Below are 6215 nucleotides of genomic sequence, written 5' to 3'. Positions count from 1 at the left end.
CGAGAAAATCAACCCCGAAGTTGCTACTCCCGAAGAAATCACTGCCTTTGAAACTCATGAGCGAGATGCAACGAAGGTACATTGCATCATGATCGCCACCATGAACTCCGAATTCCAAAAGTCCTACGAGGACATGTATCCATACGAGATGCATCAAGACTTGTTGGAGAGATACCACCAAAACGCGATACAAGAGCGTTATGAGATTTTCACTAACATGATCTCCGCTAAGATGGGTCATGGAGAATCTCTTACCGTGCACCTGCAAAAGATGCAAAGGTATGTCGACCGCCTTCGCAAGTTAAATGTTGACTTCGGTGAAGACTTGGCGATTGATATGGTGCTTCACTCTTTGCCTCCGATGTACAACCAATTTAGGATGACCTACCACATGAACAAAGAAGAGGTCACCCTAAGCAAACTCCAAGGTGTCTTGAGGGTCGCTGAGAGCAACTTCAAGGATAAGTCTGTTGCACCTACTCCCAATCCGTCCGCTGCTCCTGTCTTGGCTATTGGTCAAGGGAAGGGAAAGAAGAGGAAAGCTTCATCGAATAACTATCGCAAGGTGAAAGCCCGAGATGGTGCCTCTTCTAGTGGGACCAAAGTTGATCCCGCTAAGCCCTGCTCCAACCCAAAGGAGGCAGAGTGCCACCACTGCCACAAGATAGGACATTGGAAGAGAAGCTTCCCGGATTACCTGCAAGCGATCAAAGAAGGAAAGATCAAGCCATCTTTCGCAGGTATATACACAATCAAATCTAACGATTCTAATCATGCTATTTCTTGGGTTCTTGATACCGGTTGTGGTTATCACATTTGTTCTAATGTGCAGGGACTAAGAAGAAGTAGGGATGTAGAGCAAGGAAGGATCAATCTAATCATGGGGAACAGAAGATCGTCGCCTGTGACCAAGATTGGAGTGTATTCTTTGTTGCTATTTGCCAGAAATGGCTAGAAACATCATTTCATTTCATGGTTTATATAGACAAGGATTTAGATTTTCTTTTAATAATGAGAATGGTTCTATTTTGGCTTATCTAAATGGTGTCTTTTACTTTGAAGCTATACCATGTAATGGAATATATGAAACTGTTATGATTGTTGATAACTTAGGAAATGATGTTTTGAATATTGATTCTTCCACTAGTATGGATAAAGCATCCTTGTGGCATTGTCGTCTTGGACATGTCAACAAGAAACGCATAACACAACTCCAAAAGGATGGAGTGTTGGAGTCATTCTACCTTAGGGAAGATGACACATGCGAGTCTTGTTTACTTGGAAAGATGACTAAGTCACCCTTCACGAGTACTTGTGAAAGGGGTGAGGGGCTATTGGACCTAATACATACCGATGTATGTGGACCCTTTAGATCAACCACGAAGAATGGGAACCGCTTCTATGTGACTTTTACCGATGACTATAGTAGATATGGGTATATCTACTTAATCAAGCAAAAGTCAGACACCTTTGAAAAGCTCAAAGAGGTCAAGAATGAAGTGGAGAATCAATTGGGCAGGAAAATCAAGATGCTTCGATCCGATCGAGGAGGAGAGTACCTAAGTCTTGAATTCCACGATTATCTCAACGAGTGTGGAATAGTTTCGCAAATGACACCTCCTAGGAAACCGCAGTTGAATGGTGTGGCAGAAAGGCGTAATCGAACCTTATTGGATATGGTTCGCTCTATGATGAGTCGTGCTTCACTACCTATCTTCTTTTAGGGGTATGCCTTAGAGACTGCCGCCCATATCCTTAACCGAGTCCCTACTAAGAAGGTTGCCAAAACACCTCACGAGATGTGGACAGGGAAAGCTCCCTCGTTGGCACATATCAAGGTTTGGGGTTGCGAGGTTTTCGTAAGACGAGATACTCACGACAAGCTTGAACCTCGAAGTGAGCGATGTATTTTCATCGGCTACCCGCAAACATCCTTTGGATATCTCTTCTATAGACCGGAAGGCAATGTTGTCTTTGTTGCGAGGAGAGGAGTTTTCCGAGAGCGAGAACTCATAAGCCAAGGAGACAGTGGGAGGCAAATCGAACTTGAAGAGATTCAAGAATCGATAGATGAAGGAACCTCTACCGCTGGCATTCAACCTGAGGAGGAAACTCCGGTTGAACCGATTGACGAATCCTTACCTCTTAGATGTTCCGATAGAGTTAGAGTTCATCCCTAGTTTTATGGTTTTCATATTACTACCGAAGGGGACACGTATATTAGTGATGGTACACTAGTAAATCTTGATGAACCTAATAGCTATAAGGAAGCCATGGCAGGCCCGGAGTCTGCGAAATGGAAAGAGGCAATGGATAGCGAGATCCAATCCATGTACGATAACCAAGTTTGGAATTTGGTTGATTATGTGCCCGAACGTAAGACCGTTGGGTGCAAATGGATCTTCAAAAAGAAGACCGACGTGGATGGGAACGTACACACATATAAGGCGCGATTGGTCGCGAAGGGCTTTACTCAAACTCCCGGAGTTGACTATGATGAGACCTTCTCACCAGTTGCGAAGATTAAATCTATTAGAGTGATGCTAGCAATTTCCGCATTTCATGATTATGAGATTTGGCAAATGGATGTCAAGACCGCTTTCCTTAACGGAAAGTTGGCTGAGGATGTTTACATGGCTCAGCCAGAGGGGTTTGTGGATCCGAAGCATCCGAAGAGAGTGTGTAAGCTTGAGAAGTCCATTTATGGACTTAAGCAAGCATCTCGCAGATGGAATCTTTGATTCGATGAGAAAGTCAAAGAGTTTGGATTTGTACGAAGCGAAGACGAATCTTGTGTATATGTCAAAGCCAATGGGAGTATAGTAAGCTTTGTCGTTCTATATGTCGATGACATATTACTCATAGGAAACAACATCCCGACTTTCCAGGAAGTCAAGTCCTGGCTCGGGAAGTGTTTCGCTATGAAGGACCTCGGAGAGGCTTCTTACATTTTGGGAATAAGGATAGTAAGAGAAAGAAGTAAGAGACTAATTGGACTTAGTCAGAATACTTACTTAGAAAAGGTACTAAAACGTTTTAGTATGGAAAATGTAACGCCCGTGTTTCTAGGCTTGCCATCTTTAGCAATGTAATAGTCTAGGTTAACCTTTGTAACTCAACTTGAAATAATAAGAATGTATTATTTGTGAATTATGTGATTTATGTGTTTATTTTCTTGATTTTTATAATTTAATGAATTAAGAATAAAATAAGCGTCAAAATTTAAGTGTGAGATAAGCCTGACATCTTTGCATAAAGTTGTAGTGGTCGAAACAAGGATTCCGGAGATATAAGGAATGCCAAAATCCGAGTTATAACGAAGAAGTTATGACCTGTCGAAGTTTCGCGACAGAACCGGCACGACGCCGAGTGACGTAAAATATGAATTTAAGATAGAGCGATATTTAGCCTTAGCGATCTAAACGAAAGTCGTAGATTTCGTTAAACCGAGAGCGTGCATAAAAGGAACGCCCAAATCTGACTTCGTATGAGGAAGTTATGATTTTATGAAGTTTCGACTTAGCAGTATACAGCCCGAATACTCGATTTGAGATCGAGCGGTTTTTAGCCGAAACAATCTAAATGAGAATCGAAGATCTTGTTGTTAGTAGCGAAACGATGAAAAGTTAGGCGAGAACGGACGTCAGACGAAGAAGTTATGAATTTATAACGAAGTTTTTCTGTCCCGGCCTTCTAAAAATAAATAATAAAAATAAAAGTCAAAATTAGCCAACGGAGTCTAAATGAAAGTTGTAGAGTATGGTCTGACCTTCGCGTGGATATAAAGAACGTCGAAAACGGAGCTCGTATGCGAAAGTTACGCAATTTAGAAGTTTGACAAGTCAATTACGCCCCGCGTACTCAGTCGGATGCAACTTGTCTGACCAATACTCGAGTGCCACCAGTCGACGCACATAGTGACGTCAAAGTACGCCCCGCGTAACCCGAGTACGCCCCGCGTACTGAGTACGCCCCGCGTACTGAGTACGCCCCGCGTAATTTGAGTACGCCCCGCGTAATCCCAGACCCAGCAGCCTATAAATAGAACTCGAATTCAGCCATTTTCTCTTGTTCAAACTCTTCCCTCTCTCTAAGTTTTGCCTCGTTTTGCGTGCCATTTATACCCCAAAGCCCCGGTAATATTCCCGAGCCCCGAAGTAAGATCCGAAGCCCCGAGGATCCCGAAGAGCGTTATTCCCGAGCCGAAACGCTGCCCGCGAGGAGCCCGGTTTTTGTGAAGATCTTCCAGATCTACGGAGAAACACCTCTTCTACAAGCCGTAGTGCTGCCCGATCATCTTCTGATCAGGTGAGTGTGTAGTTATTTTCATTCCAACGCAATATTATGAAGTATATCATATAAAATACGTGTTAGGTGTATATATTTGGTTGTTATACGTGTGAGTGTATATTCACTCTCTTCTATCTTATAGATATGATGTATTCTCTATGAAATACGTGTTATGTGTGTATGCCTCATCTGTTATGTGGAATATGTATTGCTTAAAGCATGTTATACAGGTTTTTAAACTATGTATAAAAACGTATATTTTTATCTACTAATATGTTGGGTAGAACATGGGTAGATAATTGGTGTGAAATAAACAGATGAGAAGCCTCGGTGTTATTGGTGTTATTCTAGTCATTCAGCAGAGTATGGATGACGACCACGGACTATTCTAGACTGTCCTGTGGAACACTAGCAGGCTCATTACCTGTAGGTGTTGTGAACGACGTGTTCACCGGTGTACTCTATCCCCCACATGGTTGCCTTTAGGACACTTATTGTTGAGGAAGCCCCTCTGCAGTGATGTCCGTCCCGATGAAAAATCCTGAAATAGGTTCCTTATAATAGACGTTATTTTTAGGAACGTAAGGTGAGGATAACGGGAATGGGTAATCGGGTTTATTGTTGATTGTTGAAATTAAATATAATTATTGTGGGTTGAAAACCCTATATGATCACCAGGCTCCCAAGCCTGACCCACTCAGTTGATTTATTTTACAGGAAGTGGCGCAAGAGCTTAAGATGGGCGAACATCAAGTTGTTTTGTTTACAAGTCTGTATATGTATATATTTGTTGAATGACTTGTAATGCTATCGTTTATGCTTTATGATCTGTATCGGAACATGACATCCCGTCTTTTGATTATGAAATGAAATCATATTTCTTTGTGAAATGTTTTGATAAATATCTATTTTATCATGTTTTGTTTTTGGGAACAAATTCCGCATCTCTTTTAAAATTAAAAGGATTTACTCTGAAAATTATTTTAAAAAGCATAAATGAAATCGGTCTTTTCTGGCCGAGATTTTGGGGATGTCACAGTTGGTATCAGAGCATTAGTTTAAGCGAATTAGGAATTTGTAGGATTTCTAAACTTAAACCTAGGATGCTAAGTGGAGATTGTGAGGTGTGTGTCTAATAAATTTTAGACACGAGCACTAGTTTATTTTAGGAAAGTTGCCTAAAATGCTTTTATGTGCTAAATGTTATATGTTGCCATATATGATATTATTTGTTCGGATCTATGGTTTATTGCCAACCGGATCTGAAGGTTTATGTGTTTAGGATTCTAAGCGTATATGTACGATATTAGAACTAGCATGTAATCGTTTGGAGTAATAAGGTGAAATTATTCGGTGTATAGATCAAAATGGTGAGAACAAGAAGCGGAGTTGGAAATGCTAATGAAAACAGGAATCAACTGCCTGTAATCGAGCAAGTACCTGTCGTAGCTGCTGCACCTGAGCCGATAACAATGGCTGGTGTACAAATGATGATTCAAATGATGTTGGATCGTCAGATGGAAGAAACAAGACGCCTGCTTAGGCAGAATCGTGAAGAACCGTCAATTCAAGCGGAAGAGCCCGAGGAGAATGGAGGGCAGTCTGAAGGAGAAAACTTTAGTGGGATCATTGGTCAAGACGAACAACCAGTGGTTAGACGCGATAACCAGTATGGAGGAAATGATGGTCGTGGGTGCAAGTATAAGGATTTCATGGCATCCAAACCACCATGCCTATCCGGAAGCCCGACGCCGGTGCAAGTTATGGATTGGGTCTCTGAAATGGAGACTATGTTTGAAAGTTGCGAATGCAGCAACAGGCAGAAGACCGCTCTTGCGATCCCTCTGCTAAAATCTGGCGTGTTGAGTTGGTGGAAGCTGTTAGCTGACTCTATGCCCAAGGGAGAAGCAAGCAAAATGTCTTAG

The sequence above is a fragment of the Lactuca saligna genome, chromosome 7, assembly GCF_052625555.1.
Source record: "Lactuca saligna cultivar CGN05327 chromosome 7, ASM5262555v1, whole genome shotgun sequence".
NCBI lineage: Eukaryota > Viridiplantae > Streptophyta > Magnoliopsida > Asterales > Asteraceae > Lactuca > Lactuca saligna.
This window is presented reverse-complemented; position numbering follows the sequence as displayed.